Source organism: Mobula hypostoma, chromosome 4 (assembly GCF_963921235.1).
Source record: "Mobula hypostoma chromosome 4, sMobHyp1.1, whole genome shotgun sequence".
NCBI lineage: Eukaryota > Metazoa > Chordata > Chondrichthyes > Myliobatiformes > Myliobatidae > Mobula > Mobula hypostoma.
In genome coordinates, this window is record NC_086100.1 from 4,463,771 (window position 1) to 4,484,018 (window position 20,248).

Below are 20,248 nucleotides of genomic sequence, written 5' to 3' on the forward strand. Positions count from 1 at the left end.
AGTCACCGTGGTGGACCTTTTCTCCAAAGCCGTGCACTTCATAGCTCTTCCCAAACTCCCTACAGTCCGCGAAACAGCCGACCTCCTTGTCCAACACGTCTTCCACCTTCATGGAATTCCCTTTGACATTATCTCTGACCGGGGCCTCCAATTCATCTCTCAAGTCTGGAAATCCTTCTGTCAAGCCCTCGGAGCTTCAGTAAGTCTGTCTTCCGGTTTCCTTACACAGACTAATTGTCAAACGGAGCGAGAAAATCAGGATGTGGAAGCAGCACTGCGCTGCATTTCCGCCAGCACCCATCATCCTGGAGCACCAATCTCACATGAGTATGCCCACAACTCCCTGGTCAACGCCACCAAAGGAATGTCTCCTTTCGAATGCTCCCTCGGCTATCAACCTCCTCTATTTCCTGCCCAAGAAGAAGATCTCTGTGCCTTCAGTTCAGGCCCATCTCCGCCAGTGCCGCAAGATCTGGAAGGATGAAATCTCGGCCCTGCTCCGCTCCGCTGACTGCAACCGGAGTATCGCCGATCAGCACCGAATTCCAGCACCTAACTATCAGCCTGGTCAGAAGGTTTGGCTCTCCTAAAAAGACATCCCCCTCAAGAATGAATCCAAGAAACTCTCTCCTCGTTACCTCGGACCATTCAAACTCGAGAGCATCTTCAACCCCTCGGTGTTCAAATTCAAACTACCCAGATACATGCACACCCATGCCACTTTCCACGTATCCCAACTGAACTCTGTGTCTGTCAGCCCTTTGTGCCGTCCTGTTGAACATTCTTCACCCGCCCAGGTCATCGATGATTTCCCAGCTTACACCGTCCAGCGAATACTGGATGTGCACCGGCGAGGCAGGGGTCTCCAGTACCTCGTCGATTGGGACCGATACGGTCCTGAGGAGCGCACCTAGGTCCCCCGCACCTTCATCTTGAACCCTTTCCTCATCCGAGATTTCCATCGCGAAAATCGGGGCAAGCCTGGTGGTTCGCCTGGAGGCTTACTTTAAGGGGCGGGGTGGGTGTCTACCACAGTCCCGACATTTAATTCCTCATATTCGATAGTGACATCTGATTCTTATCAAATTCCTGCAGCAGAAAAACCCCGGCTTTGCATCCACTCATCACCAGATCGTTGTTTAGTCAGCGTGTTAATTCAGGTTCCCGACTGCTTAGGACTGTGTATTCTAAGTTTTACTTGCGTACCGAGGTTTACCTGCGTAATTCTGTCCCTCTGTGTTTCGATAAGTATTGCCTGCCGTTTGCCTTTCCATTGCCTTTCAGCTCAGCAAAGCTCCATGTCAATATAAATATTGCCTGTCGCCTGCCTTTCTGTTTGCCGGTCAGCTCCAGCAACGCTTTCTGTCAGTTTCCAGCCACGCTCACACCATCGGCTGCATCCTAACTCTATCTTCGTGACAGTGTCTTGCGGTTGGGTTCACCCCGCTCCTTGCAACAGTATTCCATGCAAATAAATAAATAAATAAATAAATAAATCCACCTACGTATATAAAACTATTTAAGAATATACATGAAGATGGTAAGTTTTTATTATCAAACCGAATTACAAATATTGATAACAGGTTACTCAAGATTAGCTATTGCAGAAATAATAAAGCAGATATTATTGAACTCTAGTTTCGTCTTCAGAAGGTAGTCAGAAGGACAGGACAAAGTTACACAATTTGATATCTTATCATGGTAACCTGGTCATCTGTGGATCTTAAATCTCTGGAAAAGTTTCTCTCCTTGCTGATGTCATTATCACATTTCTTGAAGACTACCTGGTTTTCAGTGTCCACTGCAGTTGCGACATGTAATCATAGTACTCTGCAGCTTGTGCAATTTTTCTGGTAACATTCCCATAGCTTATTTGCAACTGTTCCTATTTTTATTTTTATTTTCACCAGCTTAAACACACATGATGTGAATGTGCAACTGTTCTTTGCAATATGTCGATATGGAATGTTGAACGCCATCGATTGGTCAAATGTATTTTACAGTAGATCACTGGCATTTGCGGCGGACTGATGGAGAGACCGAAATGCTAGCCGAGTGGAGGTTTATTACAGCGGAGTATGGCGCAGAGTAACTTATCATTTGTGACATTTTTAAGATGCAGATGTCGTATTTGTTAGACAGTTAAAGTGTGGCTCTGCAGTAAAAGTTCATAACCAGTGGAAATATGGAATCGCGAAAAGGCTCGTGATAGTGAGCATCGTCCGCTGCATTGGGATTGACTCCCAACTCTGGAGCTGCAATAACACACAACCGGACAAGTTACCTTTCAGTGATGAACTTGGCGTGTCTTGCTGTGGTAAGAACATTTAATTCCCACTCTCTCTCTCTCTCTGTCTCTCTCTCTCTCTCTATCTCTCTCTCTCTCCCTCTCTCTCTCTCTCTCTCTCTCTCTCTCTCTCTCCCTATATATATATATATATATATATATATACTGGGCAGTCATAGAATATTCAAAACTTCATGTTAAAAGGTCATACATCAACTTGACATGGAACCCATCTGCTGTGGTCTTCTGAGTCAAACTACAATTGGAACTTGGGGAAACTTAGCGAACAGTCCATGTATATAATATCCACTACTGCCATCTATAATATTCATGAACATGAAAAATAATATGAAGTTTACAAGACACGACTTCACAGAGCTGTGATATTGAAGGATATTTTATGACAGCTTTCAGTCCAATTTATTCTGTTTCCATTTATGTACAAGGGAGGTAAGCATCTGCTTAATAGTATTACTGTTAGCCTTTCCACAATGCAGTCGTGATGAAACGTCTTGGCCCGAAACGTCCACTCTGTATTCCCCTCTATAGGTTTCCCCTGACATCCCGAGTTCCGCCATCATTGTGTATGTGTTACTCGGTATTTCCAACGCCACTATGACCTCTTGTGTATACCACATTCTACAGTCATCTTTTATTACGCCGTGAGACGATCTACCATCGCCAAACTGACCTGATTCAAGTTCACAATCACATCTAAGATCGATGATAGATACCTTATTGATCCCAGAGGAAATTACTGCGTCACAGTAGCACTGCAAGTTCATTGATATATAAAGGTTAGAAAGAAAAGTATAAAGAATGAAAATAAGTTATCTCAAACAGTTTAATAGGAGGGGTCATCACTTGCCCGGCTATAGGTCAGCCTAATGGCCAAGAGTAAGACTGACCACATATACGCTTGGGAGAGCAGTGCAGATGTCAGAATCGGAATCAGGTTAATTATCATCGGCATGCCGCGTGAAATTTGTTAACTTGTCAGCAGCAGTTCAATGCGAAACATAATCAGCAGAGAAAGGAGAGAGAGAGAGAGAGAGAGAGAGAGAGAGAGAGAGAGAGAGAGAGAGAGAGAGAGAGGGGGAGGAGGGAGGGACACAGAGAGGGGGGAGAGAGAGAGAGAAATAAAATAAAACATAATAATAAATAAACAAGTAAATCAATTACATAGATTGATTAGATTAAAATATGTAAACACAGAAAAACTTGTATATTTGAAAAAAAAAAGTGAGGTAGTATCCAAAGATTCAACTTCCGTTTAGGAGTCGGGCGGAAGAGGGGAAGATGCTATTTTTGAATCGCTGAGTGTGGGCCTTTCGGATTCTTTACATCCTACCTGATGGTAACAGTGAGAGACGGGCAGGCCCTGAGTGCTGGAGGCCGTTAATAAAGGGCGCTGCCGTTCTAAGACACCGCTCCCTGAAGATTTCTTGGGTTCTTTGTAGGCTAGTACCCAAGATGTACCTGACTAAATTGACAACCTTTTGCAGTTTCTTTCGGTCCTGTGCAGTAGCCCCTCAATACCAAACAGTGATGCAGCCTGTCAGAATGCTCTCCACATTACAACTATATAAGTTTTTGAGTTTTTCTGTTGATATGCCAAATCTCCTCAAACTGTGAATAAAGTTTAGCCGCATTCTTACCTTATTTATAACTGTATTGATATGTTAGGACCAGGTTAGATCCTCAGTAAACTTGACACCCAGGAACTTGAAGCTGTTGATCTCTCCATTTCTGATCCGCCTATGAGGACTGGGATGTGTTCTTCCGTGGTACCCTTCCTGAAGTTCACAATCAGCTCTTTCGTCTTGCTGACGTTGATAGCCAGGTTGTGTCTCAGTCTATTACTAAAAGTGCTCCTCTAATCAGCCAAGGAGGCATGCAGAGGGTGAGCAATATTGTCTAGATTTGCCAGGATCATCCGTAGGTTAATTTGTTCGACCACAGCCGGTTTGCTTCCAATATGCGTCCTATAACAGATCCAGCCTCTACAATCAGTTTATTGAGCCTATTGGCATCACCAGTGTTGATGCCATTGCACCAGCACAGTTCCGCATAGAACATTATGCTGGTGTTAACAGACTTGAGGAACATGTGAAAGGGGGGTCTGCATACTCCAGAGCTCTTCAGTCTACTCAGAAAATAGAGGCGATTACGACCCTTCTTGTGCACAGCCTCTGTGTTGGTGCTTCACTCAATTATGTCATCTTGGTGCTCGGTTAGGTACTTGTAGGTCCTCACCATCAATTGCAACAGGGAGAAGTGCAGGCCTAGTCTTCCTATATTATACTGCCATCTCCTTTGTCTTGCTGGTGTTGAGCTCTAGACGATGCAGCTTGCATGATTTGACAACATCATCTATCAGGTCCTGTGTTCATATTACCGTCCTCCGGTTGTATACCCAACTATTGCGGATCATCAGATAATTTCTGCAGTATGTCTATAAGGTGATGAGAGGCATTAGTCGAGTGAATATTCAGGGCTCAGGGATAGAAATAGTACATCGGATGCCATGCTTTAGATGTTTCAGTAATGACAGCGATGGAGGCAAATGAGGTGGGGACGTGGCACTATTGATCAGAGTTACTGTCACGGCTGCAGAAAAGGAGGAAGTCATGGACCTATTGTCTACGGAGTGTCTGTGGGTGGAGGTCAGGAACGGGAAGGGGTCAATAACTCTCCTGCGTGTTATTATAGACCGACCAATAGTAATCGGGAAATCGAGGAGCAGATAAGGAGACAGATACTGGAAAGGTGTAATAATAACAGGGTTGTTGTGACATGTCCCAAGAGCGAGAAGTTTAGATGCGGTGGTGTTTGTTAGGTGTGTTGAAGAGGCTTCTTGACATGATATGTAGATAAGCCTGCAAAGGGAGTGGCTCAACTTCTTCTGATATGGGAAATAAAGCTGGCCAGGTGTCAGAACTCTGAGTGGGAGAGTATTTTGGAGATAGTGGTTACAATTCTATCTCCTTTACCTTAGCTTTGGAGAGGGATAGGAACAGACAAGTAAGGAAAGCGTTTAATTGGAGTAAGGGGAAATGCAAGGCTATCAGGCAAGAACTTGGAAGCATGAAATGGGAACAAATGTTCTCAGGGAAATGTACAGGAATAATGAGTAAAATTTACGTTGGGTTCTGCATCGTTACATTCAAAAGTTACAGGGAAAGGATGGAAGGGTAGAGGAACTCTGGCGTTCAAAGCTTGTTGTAAATCTAGTCAAGAAGAAAAGAAGAGTTTACGAAAGGTTCAAAAAACTAGGTAATGATAGTGATCTAGAAGAATATACGTCTAGCAGGAAGGAGATCAAGAAATAAATTAGGAGAGCCAGAAGGGACCATGAGAAGCCTTGGCGGACGGAATTAAGGAAAACACCAAGGCATTCTACAAGTATGTGAGAAGCAAGAGATAAGACTTGAAAGAGTAGGACCAATCAGTTGTGTTATTGGAAAAGTGTGCATGGAACCAGAAGAGATAGCAGAGGTATTGAATGAATACTTTGCTTCAGAATTCAATACGGAAAATGATCTTGGCGATTGTAGGGATGACTTGCATCGGATTGAAAAACTTGAGCATGGAGATATTTAGGAAGATGATATGCTTGAACTTTTGGAAAGCACCAAGTTGCATAAGCCACTGGGACCGGACGTGATGTACCCCAGGTTACTGTGGGAAGCGAGAGAGGGGATTGCTGAGCTTCTGGTGATGATTTTTGCATCATTAATGGCGGCGGGACAGGTTCCGGAGGATTGGAGGGTTGCAGATATTGTTCCATTATTCAACAAAGGGAACAGAGATACTCCAGAAAATATTAGACCTGTGAGTCTATCAGTAGTTATGAATATTTGGAGAGGCATAGTATGATTAGGAATAGTCATCATGGCTTTGTGAAAGGCAGCTTGTGCCTTGCAAGATTCTTTTTTTTTTGAGGATGTGGCTACTCACATGGATGAAGGTAGAGTAGTAGATATAGAGTATATGGATTTCAGCAAGGCGTTTGACAAGGCACCCCATGCAAGGCTTAATGAGAAATTAAGGAGGTATTAGTTCCAAAGGGGCATTTCTCTATGGATCCAGACCTGGCCTGCTCACAGAAGGCAAAGTGTGGTTGTAGACGGGTCATATTTGCAATGGAAGTCGGTCACACGTGGTGTACCTTAGGGATCTGTTCTGCACCAGAACTCTTCGTGAATTTTTATGAATGGTCTGGCTGAGCAAGTGGAGGGATGGTTTTGTAAATTTGTTGGTTCACAAAGGTTGAAGGTGTTGTGAATAGTATGGAGAGCTGTCAGAGGTTACAACGGGGCATAGTAGGATGCAAAACTGGGGTGAGAAGTGGCAGATGAAGTTCAATCCAGATAAGTATCATATGGTTCGTTTTGCTTGATCAAATATGATGATGGGATATAGATATATTGATAAGACTCCTGGCAATCTGGAGACTAAGTGGGATCTTGGGCTTAGAGTCCATAGGGCACTCATAGCTGCTGCGCACGTTGACTCAGTGGTCAAGAAAACATACGGATCATTGGCTTCATCAATCGGAGAACTGAGTTTAAGAGCAGAGACATAATGTTGCAGCAATTAGGATCCAGGTCAGACACCACTTGGAGTACTGTGCTCAGTTCTGTTCACCTCAGTACAGGAAGGACGTGGAAACCATAGAAAGTGTACACAGGAGATGTACAAGGATGTTGCCTGGACTGGGGAGCTTGCCTTATTAGAATACGTTCCGTAAAATTGGTCTTCTTTCCTTGGAGGGACGGAGGATGAGAGGTGACCTGGTAGAGTTGAAAGGATGATGAGAAGCATTGACCATGTGGATTATCAGAGGCTCTTTCCCAGGACACGAGAGGGCACGGTTTTAATGTCCTTGGACGTAGGTATAGAGCAGATGTCAGAGGTAAGCTTTTTACGCAGAGAGTGGTGAGTGTGTGGAATTGGCTGCCGGCAACTTTGGTGGAGGCGGATACGATAGGGTCTTTTGACAGACAAGATCTATGGCGACTGTTATTTCGCTTTCCCAGCGGGAAAGCTGTGGAATATTTTGTGCTTAACTTTTCTCTACATTTCACCTTCGATTACAAATATCTCTCTCTTATCATTTATTTCGTGGATTATTGAACTTGCCTACTTTACCATCTGAAGACTCTAAGCCTTGTTTCCCCAGCTCAATAGTTATATTTACACACATAACACTGTTAACTTTGGTTTATTGTGGTTATGTTACTAATATAGTGGGATTAACATTAAAAAAAATCAGACTCAATGTGGAATCTATTGCTGCTGGTACGTTTATAAAATGTTACATTTCGTAGCATAATCCTAACCACAGAGACCCAGGGGTTTATACTCCTTTAACACGTAAGTATTGTTCGGGACAAATCTGAACATTTTGAAATTTGACAGCAGTATGAACACCCTAAATGTCGTTATTTTTGTTTTTTTTTATATGATATATATGACAATAGGAAATAGAAAAGGGAAAGTAAGGTTGTGCAAAAAAACGAGAGGCAGGTCTGGATATTTGGAGGGTATGGCACAGAACCCGGGTCAGGATCCGTTCACGGTTGGAAAGAAGCTGATCCCAAATCTGGCCGTACGAGTCTTCAAGCCCCTGAGCCTCTCCCGCAGCGAAGAGGGACGAAAAGTTGGTTGGCTGTGAGGGTCGTGTCCTTGATTATCCTGTCAGCACTGCTCCGACAGTGTGTGGTACAAAGTGAGTCCAAGGATGGAAAATAGGTTTGTGTGATGTGTTGGGCTGTGTTCAGGATCTTACGCAGCTTCTTCCAGTCCATACCAGGTCGTGATGCAGCCCAGAAGAACGTTTTCTACGGTGCATCTACAAAAAATAGTGAGAGTTTTAGGGGACAGGCCAAATTTCCTTAGCTTCCTCAGGAAGTAAACTTAGAACATAGAATAGTACAGCACAGTACAGGCCTTTCGGCCCACAATGTTATGCTGTCCCTCAAACCCTGCCTTCCATATAAGCCCCCACCTTAGATTCCTCCATATACCTGTCTAGTAGTCTCGTAAACTTCACTAGTGTGTCTGCCTCCACCACTGACTCAGGCAGTGCATTCCACGCACCAACCACTCTCTAAGTAAAAAACCTTCCTCTAATATCCCCCTTGAACTTCCCACCCCTTACCTTAAAGCCATGTCCTCTTGTATTGTGCAGTGGTGCCCTGGGGAAGAGGCGCTGGCTATCCACTCTATCTATTCCTCTTATTATCTTGTACACCTCTATCATGTCTCCTCTCATCCTCCTTCTCTCCAAAGAGTAAAGCCCTAGCTCCCTTAATCTCTGATCATAATGCATACTTTCTAAACCAGGCAGCATCCTGGTAAATCTCCTCTGCACCCTTTCCAATGCTTCCACATCCTTCCTATAGTGAGGCGACCAGAACTGGACACAATACTCCAAGTGTGGCCTAACCAGAGTTTTATAGAGCTGCATCATTACATCGCGACTCTTAAACTATATCCCTCGACTTATGAAAGCTAACACCCCAAAAGCTTTCCTACCTACCCTATCCACCTGTGAGGCAACTTTCAGGGATCTGTGGACATGTACCTCGAGAACCCTCTGCTCCTCCACACTACCAAGTATCTTGCCATTTAGTTTGGACTCTGCCTTCGAGTTTGTCCTTTCAAAGTGTACCACCTCACAGTTCTCCGGGTTGAACTCCATTTCCCACTTATCAGCCCACTTCTGTAACATATCAATGTCTCGCTGCAATCTTTGACAATCCTCCACACTATCTACAAAACCACCAACATTTGTGTCGTCTGCAAACTTGCCAACCGACCCTTTTACTCCCACATCCAAGTCGTTAATAAAAATCACGTAAAGTAGAGAACAGATCAGATCCTTGTGGGACACCACTAGTCACAATCCTCCAATCTGAATGTACTCCCTCCACCACCACCCTCGGCCTTATGCAGGCAAGCCAATTCTGAATCCACCTGGCCAAACTTCCCTGGATCCCATGCCTTCTAACTTCTTTAACAATCCTACCGTGTGGAACCTTGTCAAATGCCTTACTAAAATCTATATAGATCACATCCACTGCACTACACTCATCTATATGCCTGGTCACCTCCTCAAAGAACTCTATCAGGCTTGTTAGACACGATCTGCCCTTCACAAAGCCATGCTAACTGTCCCTGATCAGACCATGATTCTCTAAATGCCTATAGATCCTATCTCTAAGAATCTTTTCCAACATCTTTCCCACCACAGACGTAAGGCTCACTGGTCTATAATTACCCGGACTTTCCCTACTAACTTTTTTGAACAAGGGAACAACATTCGCCTCCCTCCAATCCTCCGGTACCATTCCCGTGGACAACGATGACATAAAGATCCTAGCCAGAGGCTCATCAATCTCTGCCCTCGCCTCCTGGAGCAGCCTGGGGAATATTCCGTCAAGCCCCGGGAACTTAAATGTCCTCATGTATTTTAACAACTCCAGCACCTCATCTCCGTTAATATCAACATGCTCCAGAACATCAACCTCACTCATATTGTCCTCACCATCATTAAGTTCCCTCTCATTGGTGAATACCGAAGAGAAGTATTCATTAAGGACCTCGCTCACTTCCACAGCCTCCAGGCACATCTTCCCACCTTTATCTCTAATCCGTCCTACCTTCACTCCTGTCATCCTTTTTTTCTTCACATAATTGAAGAATGCCTTGTGTTTTTTCTTTACCCTACTCGCCAAGGCCTTCTCCAGCCCCCTTCTTGCTCTTCTCAGCCCTTTCTTAAGCTCCTTTCTTGCTGCCCTGTATTCCTCAATAGACCCATCTGATCCTTGCTTCCTAAACCTCATGTATGTTGCCTTCTTCCTGCTGACTAGATTTTCCACCACACTTGTCACCCATGGTTCCTTCACCCTACCATTCTTATCTTCCTAACCGGGACAAATTTATCCCTTACATCCCGCAAGAGATCTCTAAACATCGACCACGTGTCCATAGTACATTTCCCTGCAAAAACATCATCCCAATTCACACCCGCAAGTTCTAACCTTATAGCCTCAAAATTTGCCTTTCCCCAATTAAAAATGTTCCTGTCCTCTTTGATTCTATCCTTTTCCCTGATAATTATAAAGACCAGGGAGCGGTGGTCACTGTCCCCCAGATGCTCACCCACTGAGAGATCTGTGACCTGACCCAGTTCATTACCTTGTACAAAATCTATTTTGGCATTCCCCCTGGTCGGCCTGTCCACATACTGTGACAGGAATCTATCCAGGACACACTTAACAAATTCTGCCCCATCTAAACCGTTGGAACTAATCAGGTGCCAATCAATCTTTGGGAAGTTAAGGTCACCCATGATAACTACCCTGTTATTTTTGCACCTTTCCAAAATCTGCCTCCCAATCTTCTCCTCTGTATCTCTGCTGCTACCAGGGGGCCTATAGACTACCCCCAGTAGAGTAACTGCTCCCTTCCTGTTCCTGACTTCCACCCATATTGACTCAAAAGGGGATCCTGCTGCATTACCCACTCTTTCTGTAGCTGTAATAGTATCCCTGACCAGTAATGCCACTCCTCCTCCCCTCTTTCCGCCCTCTCTATCCCTTTTAAAGCACTGAAATCCAGGAATATTGAGAATCCATTCCTGCCCTGGTGCCAGCCAAGTCTCTGTAATGGCCACTACATCATAATTCCATGTATGTATCCAAGCTCTCAGTTCATCACCTTTGTTCCTGATGCTTCTTGCATTGAGGTACACACATTTCAGCCCTTCTACCTCACTGTCTTTACACCGTTTATTCTGCTTCTCTTTCCTCAAAGCCTGTCTGTATGTTAGATCTCGCTTTACTCCATGCACTTCTTTCACTGCTCTATCGCTCTGGGTCCCATCCCCCTCGCAAATTCGTTTAAACCCTCCCAAACCATGCTAGCAAACCTACCTGCAAGGATATTGCTCCGCCTCGGGTTTAGGTGCATCCGATCCAATCTGTGCAGGTCCCACCTTCCCCAGAAGGGATCCCAATGATCTAAAACTCTAAAATCATGCTCCCTGCACCACCTCCTCAGCCACGCATTCAATTGCCATCTCCTCCAATTCTTACCATCTCTGACACGTAGCACTGGCAGCAATCCTGAGAACGTCACCCTTGAGATCCTGTTCTTCAGCCTTCTGCCTAATTCCCAAAACTCACACTTCAGGACTTCATCCCTCTTCCTGCCTCTGTCGTTGGTCCCAACACAACTTCTGATTGCTTTCCCTCTCCTACCAGGATGTCGTGCACCCGGTCAGAGACATCGCGGACCCTGGCACCCGGGAGGCAACAAACCATGCGGGTGTCCTTCTCACGTCCACAAAATCTCCTGTCTGCTCCCCTGACTATAGAGTCTCCAATGACGACAGCTCTCATCTTCTCCGTCCCACCCTTCTGCACCACAGGGTCAGACCCAGTTCCGGAGGCCCTGCCACCGTGGCTCATAGCTGGTCGGTCGTCCCCGCCGACAGTATCCATACGGTAAACTTATTATTCAGGGGAATGGCTGCAGGGGTGCTCTGCACTACCTGTCTGCTCACCTTCGCTTTCCCCCTTCTGACTATTACCCAACGACCTGCTTCCGACAGCCCAGGTGTGACTACATCCCTCTAGCTCTCATCTATCTTTGCCTCATTCTCCCTTATGAGTCGAAGGTCATCCAGCTGCTGCTCCAGATTCCTTACACGGTCTTCCAGATCGCCCAGCCGTATGATTTCTGGCAGATGTGACTCTGCGGGAGACGGGTTTTCCCCCAAGACTACCACATCACACATGAGAGGCATATCACCGTCTCAGGAGACATTGGAAAAACTAACTGCGAGCTTGCTTGCCCTCCGCCTCTTCTCGCCGAAGCCTCACGAGAAACCTGACCTCGACTGCCCAATCAGCTGCTTTCTGCTGAGTCTGAGCTATTCAAATCTTGATTGTCTAATTAACGGCTTACTGCTGATCTATTCAAATCTTGATTGACTTGATTGCACAGACCAACTGCCAAAACTGCCAGAATCTCTCGAATCACAGCCTCAAAGCTCCACTCCCTCACTGGCCCACTTACGCTCTGGCGCTGGTGGGCGTTCTTGGCAGTGGACTCTGTTTGGTTGGACCAAGTCAGGTCATCTGTGATATTGACCCCGACGAACTTAAAGCTTTCGACCTATTCAACTTGCCCACCACCGATGTAATTGGGGCCGTGTGGTCCGCTACTCGTTCTGAGGTCAACAACCACTTGCGTCATCCTGCTGACGTTAAGGGATAGGTTATTGTCTTCGCACCATGCCACCAGGTTCTTAATTTCCTCTCTGTACTCAAACTCATCAGTACCCGAGATATGGCCTACAGTTGCGGTTTCATCAGCAAACGTACATATTCAGGTCTGTGGAAACTTGGCTACACAATCATGGGTGTAGGGTGAGTACAGCAGGGGGCTGAGTACACAGTCTTGTGGGGCACGGGTGCTCAGAGTGATTGAGAAGGAGAGATTGTCCCATTGTCCCCTATTTTTACAGCCTGGCTCGTGTATGTGAGGAAGTTGAATATCCAGCTGCAGATCTGAGTGCTAAGGTCCATGTTCCGGAGCTTAGGAATCAGTTTATTTGGAATGATGATATTAAAGGCATAGCTGTAGTCAAAGAAAAGGGGCCTTACATATATGTCTTTATTCTTCAGGTGTTCTAAGGTAGAATGTAGGGCCAGAAAGATAGCATCTGCCGTTGACCTCTTGCTGCGGCAGGCGAATTGCGAAGCGTCGCCGTTGACCGGTAGGCTGTGGTTGATGTGTGCCATAACCAATCGCTCGAAGCACTTCATAACAATTGATGTTAGAGCCACAGGTCGATAGTCATTCAGGACTGCCACCTTGCTCTTCTTCGGCACCGGGATTATCGTTGCCTTCTTAAAGCATGAGGGGATCTTAGACTGAAGCAAGGAGCAGTTGAAGATGTCAGCAAACACTCCAGCTAGTTCGCTTGCACAGGCCCGGAGAACCCGACCCGGGACGCCATCTGTGCCTGTCGCCTTCCTTGGATCTATCTTCAGGAAGACCCTTCTAACGACCTTCTCGGTGACGCTGAATCTCGATGCCACCAGGTCCGGTTCATCCGGAGGGACTGGAACGCTCCTCTTCTGTTCGAATCTTGAATAGAATACGTTAAGTTCGTCAGGAAGAGAAGCGCCACAGTTATTGATATTCCCAGCTTTTTCCTTGCGCTCAGTGATCTCATTTAGATCCTGCCATAGTCTACCGGCATCCCTCTAGTTAGCCTGGGCTTCCAACTTGGCTAAATATTGACTCATCGCGCCCTTAATGGCTTTCCGGAATTCACGCCTGGATTCCGTGTAGCGGCTGGTATCCCCGGACCTAAAAGCCGCAGTTCTAGCCTTAAAATGGGACTGGACCTCATAATTCATCGAAGTTTCCCGGTTAGGGAATACCCGGATTGTCTTGAGAGACACACCGTCTTCTGTGCATTTCCAGATAAAGTCCGTGACAGCTGAGGCATACTCATCGAGGTTAGATGCCGAGCCCTTGAATACTAACCAGTCCACCGATTCAAAGCAGTCACGGGGGAGCTCATCCGTTTCCTCCGTTCAACGCGACGCCGCTTTTGACACCGTGACCTCCCGCTTCAGTTTCTGTTTGTAAGCCGGGAGGAGGCGTACGGCCTGATGATCCGATTTTCCGAAGTGAGGTCGTGGGACAGAACGGTAGGCGTCCTTGACTGCTGTGTAGCAGTAATCAAGTACATTCGGGCCTGTAGTGGGGCAGGAGACATGTTGGTATAACTTTGGCATCGCCTTTCTGAGGTTGGCCTGGTAAAAGTCCTCGGCCTTGATAAGCAAAGCCTCCGGATATCTGGTCTCAAGTTCACTGATGTTGGCATACTGTATGGTCAGAGCACACTCCATGTCCGCCTGGGGGTGAATATAGACCGCTGTCAGTACAATCGAGGTGAATTCCCGTGGCAGATAGTAGAGACGACACTTCACCGACAGGTCCGGCTTGCAGGAACTTGTCAGTGGTACTGTGTCCGAGCACCACGCAGTGTTGTTCAGTTGGCAGACATCACCTCCCCGCGTCCTGCCCGAAGACGCTGTGCGGTCCATCCGATGGATCGAAAATCTCTCCGATCGGATGGCATAGTCGGGGTTGACAGGGGCGAGCCAGGTCTCAGTGAAGAGAATAGCAGCAGTTCTGCATCTCCCTGCAGTAGGTGAGTCTCCCTTTCAGATAATCCACCTTGTTCTCTTGGTGGGCATAGGGACCCTGAAGCACCTCAGCTTCAATCTGACCAACAACCCAGCTCTTTTCCCACGCTTCCTCGGTAAATAGTGCATCTTTCCAGGTTTCCATCGATGCAGTGTGTTGCTGGCAGCTGTTTGAGGTTGATGGACGCGTCTCGCGGGGACCGATCGGCGGGACGCGTCGACGGGCACTCTGGGTTGGGCTGAGTAACGACGGAGGCTCAGCTGCCACTTCCAGCTGCCGGGGGCCCGGGCTGTCGATTGGGTCGGGCCCCGAAGCCGACACTTAATTCCGGAGTGCCGGGCAGCTGGCTGAAAAAAGTCCGTGACCTGATTCACTGTTGCCAAGGCCTCTGCTCCAGCCGAGCCTCGGGATCGATTTCCGGGGTCGGCGGCGGAGGCCTCACTTCCGGCAGCTGATGATGTCCACCAACGGGACTTTACGGTGCTCGCTCCGCGGAGGCGTTAGGGGCACCTTGAGGTCTCCGACGTCACTTCTGCATGGTCGTCTACACTCGAGAGGTGCTGGTCGGAATGGGCTGCGTCTCTAAACGCTCCGGCACGGTAGCAGGCCCCGGGTCTCCGGGAACGTGTTGGGCCTCGAACCAGGCCTCGCTGGTTGGGTCCAGGTGCCGTCCGGAGTTGAAGAAGCAATTCTGGTGCGGTGATCTTTCCAGCTGGGTCAGTAGCTTCGCCAGGGTGTTGTTGATCTTGCTAGATGTAGCAGATTGGAGGTTTAGAAGGGTTTCTCGGGTATAGGATAGTGCAGAGGGCAGTTTGCTCCGGAGAGCACGCGTACAGTCTCCAGATACCGGAGCCATATTCCATAGCTTGTAATTCTCTCGAAATCGATTAGTACCTGCTTTCTTGAAACTTTCGTAAGCTTTGATTTTCTTCTTAACCAGATTTTCTGCACCCTTTGCGCACCATGTTTACCCCGCCACCTTTTCCCTGCAGAAATAGAACATACATATGCAGAATGCCATGCAAATGTCCTCTGAACACTTGCCACGTTTCTGCAGCGCCGGAATCTGCTCCCAATTTATGCTTCCGTTCCTGCCTAATAACATCCGATTTCACCCAACCACAATTACATGTTTTTCCGAATTAACTGTTCTTATCCCTCTCCAGCGCTATGGTAAATGAGAGAGACCTGTGATCACTACCTCCCACACTCCTGAAAATCTGGTTTAAATCCTCGCTAGCAAAATTAGCAAGCCTTCTTGCCAGGAAATTCTTCCTCCTCGGATTCACCTGCAACCTGTTTTCTTTGTTTAGGTCCCACCTGCCTCAGAAGAGGTCCCTCTGATCCAGAAATCTGAATCCGACCCCCCTGCTCAAATCCTTTAGCCACACATTTATCTGCCACTTCATTCTATTTCCGTGCTCACGGTCGTGTGGCGCAGGCAGTAACAAAGATATTATTATCCTTGAGTTCCTGATTTTCAGCTTCCTTCCTAACTCCCTGTACGTTTCTTACATTACCTCCTCCCTTTTTCTACCTATGACCTTGGTACCAATATGTACGCGGACCTCTGGCTTCTCGTCTTCCCATTTCAGAAACACCACGAACCCTGGCACCTGGGAGGCAAACTACCATCTGTGATCCTTTTTCCTCTCACACAAAATCTCCTATTTGTCCCCCGAACTCTAGAGACCCCTATTACTGCTCCCATCGTCTTCCGTGTCCGAACTTTCTGAGCCACAGGGTCAGACTCAGTGCCAGGTAGGTTGTCCACCAGATCAGTACTCAAAATGGCGTTTTTATAGTTACGCGGCATGACTAGAGTGGTGCTCCCCACCACCGGACGCTCTCCCTTCCCTCTCCTCACCGCAAACACGTATCTGTATCCTGTGGCCCCGGTGCGATTAACTGTCTGTAGATCCTGTGGATCTTCCCATCATTCTCTCTAACAAGCAGAAGGTCATTGAGCTGCAGCTCTAGTTCCCTAACTCGGACTCCAGGGAGCTCATTCCGATGCCCCTGGCGCAGATGTGGCCTTCGAAGAGGCTGGAAGGCTCCCAGATATCCCACGTATGACACTCAGAGCAACAAACTGACCTTGGAGTCATACCCACTGTTCTTAAGTTAGCTCAGTAAAAACTACATGAAAGTGACTTTTCTCCTTGCCTCGCCTAAACTCCGATGAGACAAACCTCAACTGCTCTATCTCACGCTGATCCGACGACCGCTCCGCTCGGCAGTGTCTTAATTTTATCCCAGAACTTTCTCAGTGGCTTTACGCGATTGTGAGCTACTGCGTCTGCGCATTTCGTCCAATCAAATCCACAGCTGAAAGAAGCTCCTTCTTTTTAAAATCGTCTCAGGTCCCTCGTGCGATGAAGAGCCAGTGAGTTTGCAAACTTCTCCGAATCGTTTTGACGCTATCATATATTAACCACTCTCTAGCCTTGCAATACCTCGTCCTGTGTCAATGATGATATGAACCTTGGACTGCCCGAGGGACTGCTGCTCCTACATTTTCCTCGGAGTTACGCCCGAAGATTTCCCTATGAGAGGCTACAGCCACAAGGCAGTGGGGTCTTTGAGATCATAGTTTCATTCTTCAAAATAAACTGGCAATCCCGGATGACTCTCCCCGACTGGCCGGAGCGACTGGTTTCATGGCTTCAGTACCCGCCTCTGTTTGTAGAAGAGCTTCACTCCAAGTGAGGTAAGGCCGGGTAAGTTCCTTTAATAGATCTTGTTACCTTAAGAGTAGGTAATGGAGGCAGCAGTTAGGGCAGTTGAGTGCTTCGTTTGCAGGATGGGGGAAGTCGGGGCGAGCACAATCGTCCCTGATAACTACACCCGCGAAAGGTGCTTCAGCTGCAGCTCCTGACAAACCGAGTTAGGGAACCAGAGCTGGAGCCGGATGACATTCGGATCATTCGGGAGGCCAAGGCAGAAATAGAGAGGAGTAAGAGGGAGATAGTCACATCTTAGTGTCAGGAGACAGGTAGCTGGGTGACTGTCAGGAGAGGGAGTGGGAATAGTCAGAATGAGCAGAGCACCCCTGTGGCTGTTCCCTCCAATAATAAGTACATCGTTTTGGATACTGTTGATGGGGACCCCTAAGTTGCCGTGGTTGCGTCTTTGGCACCGAGATGGGACCCTCAACTCAGAAGGGCAGGAGGGAAAACAGGAGAGCAGTTGCGATAGGGGATTCGATGGCTAGGGTTACAGATAAGATGTTCTGTGGAAGAGATCGAGAATCCCGAATGGACTGTTGCCTCCCTGGTTCCAAGGTCTGTGATATACCGGATTGAGTTCTCGGCATTCTCAAGAGGGAGGGTGAGCAGCCGGATGTCGTGGTCCATGTAGGGACCAATGACGTGGGTAGGAAGAGTGAGGAGGTCCTGAAAGGTAAGTTTAGGGAGTTCGGCGCCAAGTTAAAGGACAGGACCTCCAGGCTAGCAATCTCAGGATTGCTACCAGTGCCATGCGCAGGCAGGTTTAGAAATAGTGAGATAGCGCAAATCAACACCTGGCTGAAGACACGGTGCAGGAGGGAGGGCTTCAGATGTATAGATATTTGGGCAATTTTCCAAGGAAGATGTTTCCAGTTCCGGTGGGACAGTCTACCTCTGAACTGGAGGGGGACAAATATTCTTGTGGGTAGGATAGCTAGAGAGGCTCCACTTAATTTAAACTAGATACGAGGGTGGAGGGGAACCAGAGGGTCGGAACAGATGTAGAGAAGGAGGAAGGCAAAGAGAATAGTAAAGTTGCTTGCACCGATAGTGATAAACAGAGAGTAAGAGTTGGAAACTTTCTGAAATGTATTTATTTTAATACCAGGAGCATTATAAGAAAGGTGGATGAGCTAAAGCATGAATTGATACCTGGAAGTATGATGATGTAGCTATTAGTGAAACATGGTTACAGGAGGGGTGTGACTGGCAACTAACTATTCCGAGATTTAATTGATTTAGGTGTGATAGAATCGGAGGGACAAGAGAGGGAGGAAATATTTCTCGTTAGATGAAATATTACAGTGGTGCTGTGGCAGGATAGATAAGAGGGTTCGTCCAGGGAGGCTATATGGGTGGAATTGAGGAATGGAAAAGTTGTAGTAATTCTTATGTGGGTGTATTATAGACCACCAAATGGGGATTGACGGAGGTTTGTGTTGGGGAGCACTTCGGGTCCAGTGATCACACTTGCATTAGTTACAATATAATTATGGAGAAGGATAGGTCTGGACCCAGGGTTGAGATATTTTATTGGAGAAAGGCTAACATTGAGGAAATACGAAAGGATTCAGAAGGAGTGGATTAGGACAACTTCTTTTATGGGAAAAATGTAATAGAGAAATGGAGGTATTTAAGGGTGAAATTTTGAGAATACGGAATCTTTCTGTTCCTGTTAGGTTGAAAGGAAAAGCTGCAAGTTTGAGATAGCCAAGCTTTTCAAACTTGGTTCGGAAAAAGAGAGGCATCTACAAGAAATATAGGCAGCATGGAGTAAATGAGGTGCTTGAGGAATGTAAAGAATGTAAAAAGAATCTTAAGAAAGAAATTAGTATAGCTAAAAGAAGATATAAGGCTGCTTTGGCAAGTAAAGTGAAAATAAATCCCAAGGGTTTCTAACGTTATATTAAAAGCAAATGGATAGCGAGGGATAAAATTGACCCCGTAGAGAATCAGAGTGGACAGCTATGTGTGGAGCCAAAAGAGATGGGGGAGATTCTGAACAATTTCTTTTCTTCGGTATTCTCTAAGGAGAAGTATATTGAATGGTGTAAGATAAGGGAAACGGGTAGGGAAATTATGGAAACTATGATGATTAAAGAAAAGGAAGTACTGGAGCTATTAAGGAATATAAATATGGATAAGACTCCGGGTCCTGACAGGATATTCTCTAGGAACTTAAGGGAAGTTAGGTTGGAAATGTCAGGGGCTCTGACAGAAATATTTCAAATGTCATTTAAACGGCGATGGCTCTGCAGGATTGGCGTATTGCTCAGGCTTTTCCTTTGTTTAAAAAGGGCTCTAAGACTAAACCTAGCAATTATCGGCCTGTGAGTTTGACGTCAGTGGTGAGTAAATTGATGGAAAGTATTCTTAGAGATGGTATATATAATTATCTGGATAGACAGGGTCTGTTTAGGAACAGTCAACATGGATTTGTACGTGGAAGGTCATGTTTGACAAATCTTATTGAATTTTTTGAAGCGGTTACTAGGAAAGTTGATGAGGGTAAAGCGCTCGATGTTGTCTGTATGGACCTCAGTAAGGCCTTTGTCAAGGTCCCACATGGAAGGTTGGTTAGGAATGTTCAATCGTTAGGTATAATATTGAAGGAGTAAAATGGATTCAGCTGTGGCTGGCTGGGAGACGCCAGAGAGTAGTGGTGGATAGCTGTTTGTCAGATTGGAGGCCGGTGACTCCTGGTGTGCCTCAGAGATCTATACTGGGTCCAATGTTGTTTGTCATATATATTAATGATCTGGCTGGTGGAGTGGTAAATTGGATAAGGAAGTATGCAGATGATACTAAGAAAGGTGGATTTGCGGATAATGAAGGAGGTTTTTGAAGCTTACAGAGAGATTTAGGCCAGTTAGAAGAGTGGGCCGAAAGATTGCAGATGGAGTTTAAAGCTGATTAATGTGAGGTGCTACAATTTCGTAGGACTAATCAAAATAGGATATACACGGTATATGGTAGGCCATTGAAGAAT